This window comes from Aythya ferina (genome assembly GCF_964211825.1).
Source record: "Aythya ferina genome assembly, chromosome: 7".
Taxonomy (NCBI): domain Eukaryota; kingdom Metazoa; phylum Chordata; class Aves; order Anseriformes; family Anatidae; genus Aythya; species Aythya ferina.
In genome coordinates this window covers 33,141,884-33,154,021 of record NC_140302.1, presented here as the reverse complement: position 1 = coordinate 33,154,021, position 12,138 = coordinate 33,141,884, and the positions used below count along the sequence as shown (strand labels likewise).

The window sequence follows — 12,138 nt, the reverse complement described above, 5'->3', positions numbered from 1 at the left end:
AATTCTGAACCTACTAAAACAGATTAAGGATTGTGCAGGCCTGGCATTCTGGGCCGTGTCCAATACTGCACTGGAGACTGTATGACAAGCACTGATTGCTTTAGAGAAGTGATAAGCGCTTTAGAAAAAACTTCAGGGCATTATTAAAATCTGCTACAGTCAATAAAGCCCAACTTGTGCTCTTTGTCTCTTCCACGTTAACCTTCTGACATACAGCCAGCCTTTATTAGTCCTGGGGCATGACTTCCTTGTCTTCTGAAGCACGGCTGCTTGGAAAAACCAAGGCCACCTCTTGCATCTGGGTTTTTCCCCCTGCACAGACACACCTTTATACTCCACATGTGTGCCTGTCTTCTCTCTACCGCTTGGTTACTGCTCCTGAGGAAGAACAAATACAGGGGGAGAGAAGGAAGAGGTAAAAAAAAAAAAAAAAAAAAAAAAAAGCATTAAGATGTTTCCTATTTTCTTTACACGCTACTTCTTCTTTTGTAGATCCTCCGATTTAGATGAAAGCATCTGTTCTTCCAAAACCCTTAAACACCACGATCTACCTGTTAGTCACCTACCGCACATCTTTTCATTTCCACCTCTGAAATGCCCAAACGCACAGACACACAAAAGATCATCCAACTCTAGCTATGTAACACAGAAGGAGCTGCAGAAAACAGACTCCATCTTCACAACTCACTCAAAATCAAGTTTTCCTACAGTAACAAACCAAACTAGCAACGCTGAGTAACTGCAAACAAAGAGATTCACCAAAAGCCTTCCTCTTTACACCCAGCATTCGCTGCTCACAGCCAAGTGCCAGCTCTATCACAGCACACAGACACAGCTCCCTCCCTCGAGTTATCACTCTCTGCAGTATCAGTGCTCTTTATCCCCGCATTACAAGGCTCTCCTCCAAACACCAACAGGGCTAAGGACGTCTCTGTGCCGAGGCAGCCTTCAGCCCACTTCCTAAGCTCACTGCTGTGACAAACAGGAAAGCGGGCCGGGCACACCTCTCCGCCTCACAAACCTGACAGAGACTTCGGTATCGCTCTAGAGCAGCGAGTAATTACCAGGAACAGGACACAGAACGGCAGGGGCCTAAAAGGCAAGTCACAAATTTGTTAAGACCTAGTTTATTGCTGTGAATTTATCCAACGCGGTGCACCACGAAAATAAAGGATTAAGCTCGGAGGAAGAACCCTTCCCATGGATAGCTGCACTGCTCGGTTTGCTGGGAAGCTGCACCTGTGAAATAAGCTGATAGGAGTCCTGGAGCTTCGTAACAGCTTTTAAAGCAAAAGGAAAAAAAAATAAAATCCTTAAAAATACAGCAGGAAGAGTAAACTCATCATCCATCAGCCAGCCCCGTCTCAGTGCAGGTTTTGTGCTGCATCATACCCAGCGCTGCCCAACGATATAAAAAGGAAGTGGATTTAAAAAATAATAATAAATAATAATTAAAAAAATTAAATAAAAGCCCTGCTGGGCTCCACAGCTGCTCTGACACCTCACGGCGCCTCACCGCACACACCCGGCTCCGTGCGTGCGTGTGGGAGCGGGTACCAGGAAGGGCACAGGGACCCCTGAGGGGGCGAAGAGCCCCCCTCCCAGCACTCCCCAGGCCCTAATTAATTAGTAATTAACCCTCCTCGTTAGCACGGAGAGCCCGGGCCCGGCACGGCCCCGCACAAAGGCCGGGGGGGGGGGGGGGGGGGGAGGGAAGGAGGAAGCCCAAGGACGCGCCTCCCGCGGGGCCCAGGCCCCGGCACTCACAGGAGCCCCGCGAGGAGCCGAGGCGGGGGTCGGGGTCCGGCTCCGGGTCCCTCTGGCTCCGCTGCCGGTCCCGGTCCCGTCCCGGTGCCGCTCCGGGTCCCGCCGCCGCTCCCGGCCCCTGGCGGCCCCGCCCGGCCCCGGCTCCTCCCCGCGCAAGCGCCGCGGTCCCGGCGCTGGGAGCTGCTGGGGGCCGGAGGGAGGGCGGCGGCGGCGCCTGACGGGAGGCGTAGTCCTGAGCCCTGAGGTGGCTCTGAGGGGCTGAAATGGATGTGATGGGGGGTGTGTGTGTGGTTTGGGGTGGTAATTGAAGAAATGCGGGGGTATTCTCCTCACAAGCAGCAGTACTGTGCGCTCTGGGCTCAAACATCGCCGCAGTGTGGTGCTGGCACTGACAGAGCCATAGCACCCAAGGGTGCGAGCACCAAGTTCCCCGACACCGTGAAGCCCACACGCTGATCAAGCACCAAGGCTCCTCACAAAGTGATGTCGTGCTTGCTACAAAGCCACTCGGTGTGCAGCACCGACGGGGAAGTTGCTTCTTCCCGTGACATTACCAGCGTTCCCATGTGACTTCACCAAAATTTTTACGTGACTTTACCAAAATTTCCATGTGACTTTACCGACGTCTCCCCGTGACATTACTGACATCTCACAGACTCACAGAATTTCTAGGTTGGAAGAGACCTCAAGATCATCGAGTCCAACCTCTGACCTATCTCCCCGTAACATTACCAACATTTCATGGTGCCCACACCTGAGGGCCGGATCCTCAAAGCCGGCCACAAAGAGTTGATAAAGAGCAGCTGAGTTCAGTTTAAGAAATGGATTTGGCAGTGTAGCAAATGACAAAAGATTTGGTTTCCTTCATTTTCTCCACGCTCTTCAGTTTAGTTCATACGGCAACTACATGCTCTTTTCAAATATAGTTGGCAAGACAGAGCACTGACACTCTTTAGTACTGTAAATACTTCTTGTAAAGTCTTTCAAGGGGCAGTGAATACAATCCTCTGTCCCATTAAAAGGGGAAGGATTTGTACAATAACTACATCCAATAATTACAGCAGCACAGCAGGGTGATGCAGTTTTTGTCCAGCCTTGTGGCCAGCAGCACGCATTGATCTGAACCCCACGGGTACATCGCCACCACGTGAGGCAGAGCCGCAGTGGTTACAGTGCTATAAACGACGCTGCAGCCATTTCATCCGTGGGGAACTGAGACAGGGAATATGCAAGTCATCGGTGTTGAACACAACAGTGGCGTGACCTGGAGAGCTGCACTACAGACTGCAGCCTGCTTTGGACCAGGTTCTGTGGGAGTTACGGCTCTAAAATTCATGCCAACTTCAGGCCTATGTACCAAGCATACACAGGGGAAAGCATGAGCTATCAGCCATTACACAAATACATGTTTTACTGCTTATAGTATTTTATTTTTTTTTTTGACATGCAATTACTCTGATTTTAACATTAATTTTAATGGAGGGGGGCCAGTAGAAAAGAACTAATTGTTTGGGCGTGTGGAGATTCCTCCAAGGCTTGTCAGTTCAGATGCTACCTCAAAGCCTTTTTGAAGCCATCAGCCACTATTTTCCTAGTGGCACATTTCAATTTCCAGTAATGATATTTAACCAGTCTGAATGGGAATCTATTTCTGTTTGAAGCACATACTAAATTTATACTAAAATTTGTAGTGCTTTCCAAAATAGTAATATTTTTTTCCTAGTGCAAAGCAGTGATATCTCCTAAAATAGAATTCATTTGAACTTGGTTCTTGCGTGTAAATACATCTTTGTTTCAAGCTGGCATTTAACAACTGTACTTTACAGTGAAACAAAAGCTGTAATCAGAGTACAACAATAAAAGCTGAAGTCAGCTACAAACAATGCTTTACAATTCCCTTGGCAACTTTTTCCTATCAAATCCTTGATAGGTCACACACTCTGCAGCTGCACGAGCCAGAATCTTTTCAATCTGTACTCCATTCACAATTATTCATACATTTTTTTGGATGATTTTCACTTAACAGTGTTCTACTGGAGTTAATACAAGACAATTGACAGTAGCCAGCACAATGCCGGCCCTCCCCCGCTGCGGTCCTGATTTGGCATTTCTGCTCCCGACAAAATGACCGTGATTGTGGCAGCTCGCTACAGGACTCCAGGATGTGGCCTGCCATTGCACTGCACGTGGAAAAGCCGTTTGCAAAAATGATGTGCTGGTTTTACAAGCAAAAAGCCATGTGATCACAAGCTGTTTTGTAACACGTGCAGAGGGTGGTCAAATGAAAACTGTGTGGCATTCGGCAGTCTGATCCACCTTCAATTTCAAGTTATCTCTGCAGCCTCCCCAACAGGGTTTGAACAACCACCTGTTGTGATAGTAAGACCTAAGAAATGAAAAAACATGATTATATTTAAAAGGGGAATGCATTGTATTGGAGTCTGGTAGCAAACCTCATATTTTAGATTCCCATATTTTCCATCATGGAAGATGACTGCAGCTTTACTTTTGAGAACGTCTAATTTGTCTGATATTTGCAATTTAGTGAGGAGAAAATCATGTAAATAAATAAGTATTTTTGTGTAAGCTGAGATACAAACTGTTAAAAATAGCCAAGTGCCCTCTGTTAAGTGACACAGTTCACAAAAGTATGCACGTGGAGAACCAAGAGATGAAGAGCTCCACCACTGATCGGCACGAGATGGCAAAGTCAGTTTTCATCCCTCTGTACCCAACATATGTCTACACCTTATGTGTATGGAAACCTAAATGTAGGCATCTCTAATTCCTCTATATAAAGCAAAACCTCCTTCGTTTGGAGGCTGGTGATGGCTGCAATGTTATGACATTGTACTGTATGCAGCTGGTACATAGGTGACTTAAAGCTCGGCTGTGCTCACTGACTCAGAGGCAATTCAGTATTTTTAATCCTTTCTATTAAGTGTCTCAGTGTAACAACTGAAAGAAATTGTAGTGACGAATAGGTAAACTTCAACTATGAAGTGATTAGATCACAGAGATTTATTCCCATTCTTCTGAAATACAAAGTACATGTGCAAAGATTACAAAGCACAACATCTATTTTTTACCTACCCTGCAATTTGTAGAAAATTGCAAGAATAAAGTCTGCACTGGCTTATGCCCTATGTAATGCCATTGGCTTCAATTTTGAAGTTGGCTAGGTGCCCAGTATATCCAGCAGAAGTACAAGACAGGCACTTATTTCCTCTCCATTGTCCCTATTCATACTTTTCAAAAGCTGTCAGGTATTCTCACAGCAATCTTCATGCCTCTGGAAATAAAATAATAAAAAAATAAATAATAAAAAAAAAGTAAAAATAGTTGCTTTTGATTCTCATCATTGAAGTGCATAAGGGAATAAGAGAGTTTGGACATAAATTCCTTCAGGGATTCCAGTTGCTCAAAATATAGTGTGCAATAAGTAACGTTTGTTTGGTGACTTATCGAGTTATGCACCTATAGGAATAAGCACAAGGAGGGATAGAAAAAGAACTGTATGAAATTTTGTTCCCTAAACTTACAGTTTTTATTTGTTTGAAGTTCCTTTATTTGAAATGTAGCTTTGCCATGCTCCTTTCCTATTTTTCAAGGTGGAGTATTATATTCCTAAACCCCAGTGTTCATCTTGAAAGGGGAGTTGCCAGGTAAAGGGCTGCTTTTTTCTCCTTTTGTCCTTTTTTTAAAATAATTAAATTTATTTGAGTCAACCCATCATTATAAGGCACCTGACTTGTAGGCATTTATTCTTGATAAAGAAGGTGTGTTATCTCTGTCCCCTCTACTCTACGGGCAAAGCAGGGTGAAGAGCCTTAAACCAAGAGCCGTTCTCTAGAGCCTAACAAATAGCTTCAAACACAACACTTGGGGAAAGTTTCACTCAAGTCAAACCCATAGACATCAAAATATTAAGGCTCGTCTAAAGACTCCTTTCCACTTCTACTCTAGGACAGTTTTTACAAGACTAAAGGAATTACAGCTTTCAGTGAAAGTTTCCAGAACGTCTCGTTTTGGTATTGCAGGGCTTTTAGTGCCATTTAGTTCGAGTCAGGCTGATTGTGAGTGAGATCAGTCAGAGAGAATGAGGGAATCTTCATGTGTGGCCCGGCCTGCTGGTTCTAGGCACAGCCCTAAAAACCCCATATTTACCCGAGTGAACCCCAACCCCTGACACTACTATTGAAGGGCTGTCTAAATTCTTAAATCAAATAAAAATCAACCTGCTGTCAGAACAGTAAAATAATGCTTAATGGGCCCACTATTCTATAATGTGCTTCTGCTTTAAAAATTAAGTAACTATTTTATTTACATAATTTTTAATATATATTTTATTTAACTTACACAGCTACCCCATATAGTCATTTTATGATAGTGTTATTTCTATATTTAACTATAATGCAGTGTACTGTTCTTTGAATTTGAAGTGTTTATTTCACAAGGTATGGAAACTCCCAGTAGAAAATGGATGTACAACAGTGAAAAAAGGAATAATAGGTACATGCATTTACATAGATACATATATACTCATATAAATATGCATATCACATGTGTGCATCTTGGATAATTAAACAGAAATATTCAGCAATTCCAAAATATCAAAATTCTTAACTTTTCTCATTGTATTTTCATGATGGATAATTTTATCCAGCAGAGGAAGTTCATCAACTTTACACATGCACAGAAATAAAGAGCTGTGAACAAAACCTCACTTCACTGCTATAAAGAAATTATTCTGCCTTAGACAAAACGTTTTTGTTAAAACTAACAGTTATGTTACAGTGGAAAACAGGAAAAAGCCTGGCCAGTGAATCGCTAAGTGTGTGGCAAAATGCTCTCACTATATCCTTTTTCTGTGGGTTCAATACTGCAAATTCCATCCGCAGGCAGCAGGCCTCCTGGGCACTATTTTAAGAGGAGTGTTACTGAAATCAATGGGACTGCTTTTCTTGGAGGTTACGGCCAGGCGAGGCTGTTACTGCGCTGACACCTCGCCTCTCACCCAACCGCCTGCAGATCAGCAGCCAGGGAAAGCTTTCAGCCATTACGTCTTAGCATGAAGGATGGAGGTTTGAGTTTTCTGCAATGGCATGGGGTTGATAGGTAACATTTATTCAATTATTTGACATAATGTAGGGATAGACAAGAGTTCTCCGAGGTTCCTGCCACTATGACCTGGGGGAAAACCAGCCCCATGCCTCAGGTTAACTCATCACTGTGAGTTCAGACATGAGAGTGAGGCCGTCTGACAAACGCGGTTATTTTCTCTGGTTGTCTCCAGTTATGGACACTTTCTGAAGCTTGAGAAGATAACAGCAGAAATCCCCGAGCTATCACTAGCTAATGGGTGGTGCAGGGAAAATGCCCTCTTGATCCCTGCAGGCAATTAGCTAAAGCTGTGAAGAAGGAGGCTTCCCTGTAGTCCTTGCCTTGCAGCAAGACTGCGTGTGATGAGCGCCTCGAGGGGAAAATGCTGGCAAGCCTCTTCCCTCCACACCTCCCGAAGCCAGAAAAGGAGCAGAAGCATTAAAATCTTGACACATATAAGCACAGCCCTTAATTCAGAAGCTGCTTTAAAGCATAGATAAAATACGCTTTTTAAAGCTTCTAAGTGAGATCCAAAACTCCACTTCTTCTGCTAAAATTGTACAGACAGAGCTTGGAATTGAATCTCATGGGGAGGTTGAATTCATTCAGCTTAGCTGCCAGTCGCTGGATCTTGCTCTTAATCTGGTGCTGAGGTAGAGAAGCACCCTGACGGAGCTGCTGTGTAAGAACTGACACACGGTGATGAAGTGATTTCTCTGCCTGAGTTCTCTGTTTCCCTCAAAGCCATATTCAAAGGCTTCAAGGTCATTAGCACTAGGTGTTTAAAACGCTTATGTTGCAGTTATTTTCTTCATTCCTATTTGAATATTATACTGAAGTACTCACAGTGATTCTTCAGTTTCTGTGAAACAGTGCATTTCTAATTTCCTTCCATCATTTCTAGATATGTTTATTACTGAAAACTGGAAAAAAACACCCTTATTCTCTTTTAACCCTGAGTCCTTTTTCATACAAAAGTGTGAATTTTCTTTAAAATTCCAGTAATGAAAAGTTTGAAATGGTTTTCTAGCTGCATAATGACTTTTTTTTTTTTTTTTTTTTTTTTTTTTTTTTTTTTTTTTCCCAAAGCTTAACAGATGAAAGCTTAATCTTCCTCAGCAAAGGGCGTATTCTGCACTGACATCTATGCTAATTGCCCGGAGGGCTTTCAGCTTGCCCTGCTGTTGCCGTCACTTACTCAGCTCAGAGCCGCACGTTGCCTCTTGTTACTGTGCTCAGCAGCAGAATACCCCAGAGAAAGTCAGCACACAGTCCGGATAATACCTACACTTGTCAGGGGGTTGAGGTCCACATCTGAAAGTATACAGTAGTGTAAAATTAATTTCTTACAAGAAAAAGTGATACTCTACTGGAGAGCACAGGCAAGGAGAGACATTTTTATTGTCTTAATTTTTCACATTGCACTGTACTACAGTGATTCTTTGCATTTATATTACAGCATAGTACAGAGAAAAGTGTGTATAGGGTGGATTTTTTATGCTGTATTTGTACTTTTGTACTTTTCTGTAGAGCCATGAGCCAATGCTCCACGGTAGCGACACAGAGCCCCAGGGTGAGAGTCCACGTTGCAGTCCCCCTGGGTGGAAGCACAAAAGCTTTCATTGAGTTACAGCAAGATCCCAAAGCCACCCGCAGTGCCCTGCCCTTGGCACACCCTTCTGACTGAGCCGTGTCTGATATTTCCCATGCTGGGAAAAAACCTTACCCTGGTTTCTCTGCGGATGGTGTAACGCAGGAGTTACTGCGAGGGCTCCCGGGACAAGTTGCCCACAGAGGCCGTGGGGTCTCCTCCTTGGAGATCTCCCAAAACCGCCTGGATGTGGCCCTGGGCACCCTGCTCCAGGTGGCCCTGCTGGGACAGGGGGGACCAGATGGGCCTGGAGGTCCCTGCCCACCTCCACCAGCCTGCGATTCTTCAGCCCCATGACACACGGCACAGACCCGGCACAGGCTCATTTGATAACTGTGGATGGGGCCAACATTTCTACCCTGTTACTTCTGGATGGGCAGGTGTCACCTCACACCACAGCTGCCACCGAGGCAGCGTGACAACCAAAAGCTGGCCTGCGCCTCAGGGCACGTGGCTCATTCCTCTGCAGTATCCTGACCAAATCCATGCCATGAGGCCATGCTGAGGAGGCAGTGAGAGCTCAGGAGAGATGCTGGAAGGCTCCTCCATCAGGGGCAGATGATGGCACAGCAGGACCTACAGGCCTTCAGGAGCACAGTCCGGCATCTCCATCAGCTCACAGGAATCAGCCCCTCCTGGCTGAGGGCTGGAGTGCCTCTGGGAAGGTTGCAAGCCTGTGCATGTGTCTTCAGGGCACCTTTTGTAAAGACAATGAGTTTTTTTTACTTTCTGTATAGACAGGGAACAATCCACAGGGTTGGGGAGCGACTGATATCAGTGGGCATTAAAAAATGTGCAAGGACTGAAGTGTGGGGGACCATGGTAAACAGCTGACATTGTAAGTTCATCAAATAAAGTGAAAGAGGTGCTTATTATAGATTTATTAAAATAATAACTTCTACAAAATCCACCATATTGAATCACCTCACAGTCCCAGAGAAAGCAGGCCTGTACCTCATCGTGGATGATGCTGGAGTTATCCACAAACCTTCAGTTATGTTCTTATTTTCTGCAGCAGTGGCTACTGAGGTGTAAATCCACTTCTACATTTACTAGATCCAGCATAGATGAAATTATGAGGTTCTGGGGACTTTCCCAATTTCCAGTGTGTCCCTTCCCAGCTTGTTCCCATGGTGCTGTCCTACATCTCCTTCAGAAAAATCCTTCTGTAATGTCTCAGGCTGGTTTCTGAGCAGAAGAGCTGAGCTCCCTTCAGGCCTAATCACTGTTGAAGCTTGTGTAGCTGAAATGGCTGTCGTCTGTCTAGGGCAATCCCGATTTTTCCTGCCTCATTGCTTCTGAGGAGCTTCTGTCATGAACCGCTGTTCATACCTCCCTTCGTGTCATCGTGTGAGCCCTGCTGCTTTTTAAACATCTTTTTACAGTAATCGATGCAGTTATGAGCTCAGCTGCTATACACAGCCCCCTGTTGCCAGCAGTGCATGTCCAGGAGTGGCTCTGAACCTGTGACTGCTGCCTGGGGCGAGGACCAGGCCTGGATCCTGCCCCATGGGATGTGGGGTGTGGGGTTTTGCAGTGGGGTGGCTGCCCTGTGCCCAAGGAAGACAAGCAGTCTTGGCCATTCCTTCTCCAAGGATGCTGTAGGAGACAATTTATTTTTTTTCCAGCACCATTTTCCTAAGCCTTGGACCCGTCAACAAATATACCGCTGGCTGAGTATTGAATTGAACGACTTGTGAAAATTATTTAACTGAAAGTACACCCAGCACCGTTCCAGATGCTGCTCTAGCTTGTTTGGCTTTTCGGCATTTCCTTTCTCTCTGCCGATTTTCCACTCTTGCTGAAACCAGCTCCACTGGTTGTAGCAATAGCTCGGAGGGGTTGTGTAAACACAGGTATTGCTGGGTCATCTCCAGCTCTGCTAAGCCGATGGCCGGGCTGCCTCCTGCTTTCCTTGCGATCTGGCATCCCAAAGGTGACAGATATTGACAGCTCTCCTCATGCTGCATGCTACCATCGAGCTACCACGCTCATCCAGCAATAATTTATCCACGTTTGCCTTTGCATTTCGGAGGCAGAGCCCCTATTTCCATGGGAGTGGATTTTTGTTTCCCCTGCTGTCTGGAGGGGTGATGTTTCCACAAGGAACATGGGGCTGCACTGTTACATTTTAGGATTTTTTATTATTTTTATTATTATTCTGTAGGCAGCAGGGCTATGGGATGCTTCCACATTTTTTCCTTCCTGACTGAGTGCAATTCTGATATTAATAATGAAAAGTTTGCTGGTTCTGGCAGGCCTGCTCTGTCTAGGGGAAAAGATAGCAGAAGTGATTTATCCCTTGAATTACTTGATAGGTTCATCGCACTTTTAGAAACAGCTAAAAGCAACTGTAATGGTGTGTCTGATTGGGCATGGCCATGGTATGAAAATACCTCTGCAGATGTTAAGTAATGTCTTAGGAACAACTGCACACAAGGATGAGTTAAGGTTAGAAAGGATTAAGGTAGAGATGACGCAGGGGAAAAAAAAAAAAAAAAAAAAAAAGACATATTTGATGGCAATGAAGATGCCTAGCTCTCATTTTAATAGAGGTTAGTTACACTTTTATTAAAAGCACATTTCAGTTTTGTTAAAAGAGCCTAAGTGAAGTGTCTTGTGGTGCTGTTTTGAATTAATTTTTAACCAGCAGAAGCAATCAAAATCATTAAATAAATTTGGCTCTCTGTCAAAAGCCTGGCAGTGTGGCTCACAGTGGCAGAACATGGCCAGATCTGACATTTCCAAGGAAGAAGTGGTGCACACGTAGGAGCTCGCTGGGCACAAGCCTGGCCTGCAGGGCACATCAGCAGCCCCTTATCTGCCAAGCTCCTTCCCCAAACCAGTCCTGACACTGCTGCATAGTTTGAGGCTGGTGGGGAAAGCCTGTCCCGGTTACTTGACTGCAAATTGCTTTGAGTTACGCTTCCATTTGTCCCCTCCACTCCTCTCCCATTTGAGAAATCAGCAGCCATCGCCATGTGAGATGGGGGAAATTCAACATTTCTTCCCTTCCTCGAGCCCTGGCAGCAGCATCTGCAGAGCTGGCTCTGCTGGGGGACCCCAAAAATGCTGCCTGCCGCCCTGGGGCCCAGGAGGTGTTTCAATTAAGAGAGTCAATTAAGAGACTCTGTCAATGCTATAAAACTGCCCATTTACTGAGAAACGGAGGCTGTGATGGGAAGCCAATTTATTCCACAAAATGAAAGAGCTGAGATAAGGAAGAACAAAGGACAAAAGGGAAAAAAATTAAAAAAAAAGGCAGAACCGATGGGTGATGGCTAACAATTACATGACTAACCAGCTCACCCCGCAATGATTAAACATTAAACTCCCACAAGCTAAGCAAACAAAGAAATACCCTCCAAATTCCCCAGAGGCTTTGTCTTAGCGGCAAGGTCTGTACTGGAGGGAAGAGCAGGGCCATGTCCTTCTTTGCTGGATTCCTCGCTGCCCTGAGGCTCTTCCAAGGACAGAAATGAGTCACTGCAAGGGGACAGTGGGCACGAGTTGCCCAGGTGCCACTCAGTGGGGCTGTCCTGGGGTGTCAGGGGCATGGGGCACCCTGCCAAAGAGCCACAGCACCATTCCCAGTCACCTCCATAGCACAAGGAGGA

At 45.3% G+C, this 12,138-nt stretch overlaps 1 protein-coding gene across 6 annotated transcripts in view; it reads right to left on the bottom strand.

Annotated features, from left to right (window-relative positions):
* PLEKHA1 (pleckstrin homology domain containing A1) overlaps positions 1–1,898 on the bottom strand; it is a 28,771-nt gene extending 26,873 nt beyond the window's left edge. For all 6 annotated transcript variants that reach the window (XR_014695272.1, XM_084526837.1, XM_084526832.1 and 3 more), the window contains exon 1: positions 1,768–1,898. The gene's annotated coding sequence lies outside the window, so the exon portion shown is untranslated. The remainder of the gene's footprint in view (positions 1–1,767) is intronic.
* Positions 1,899–12,138: the final 10,240 nt, after the last annotated feature.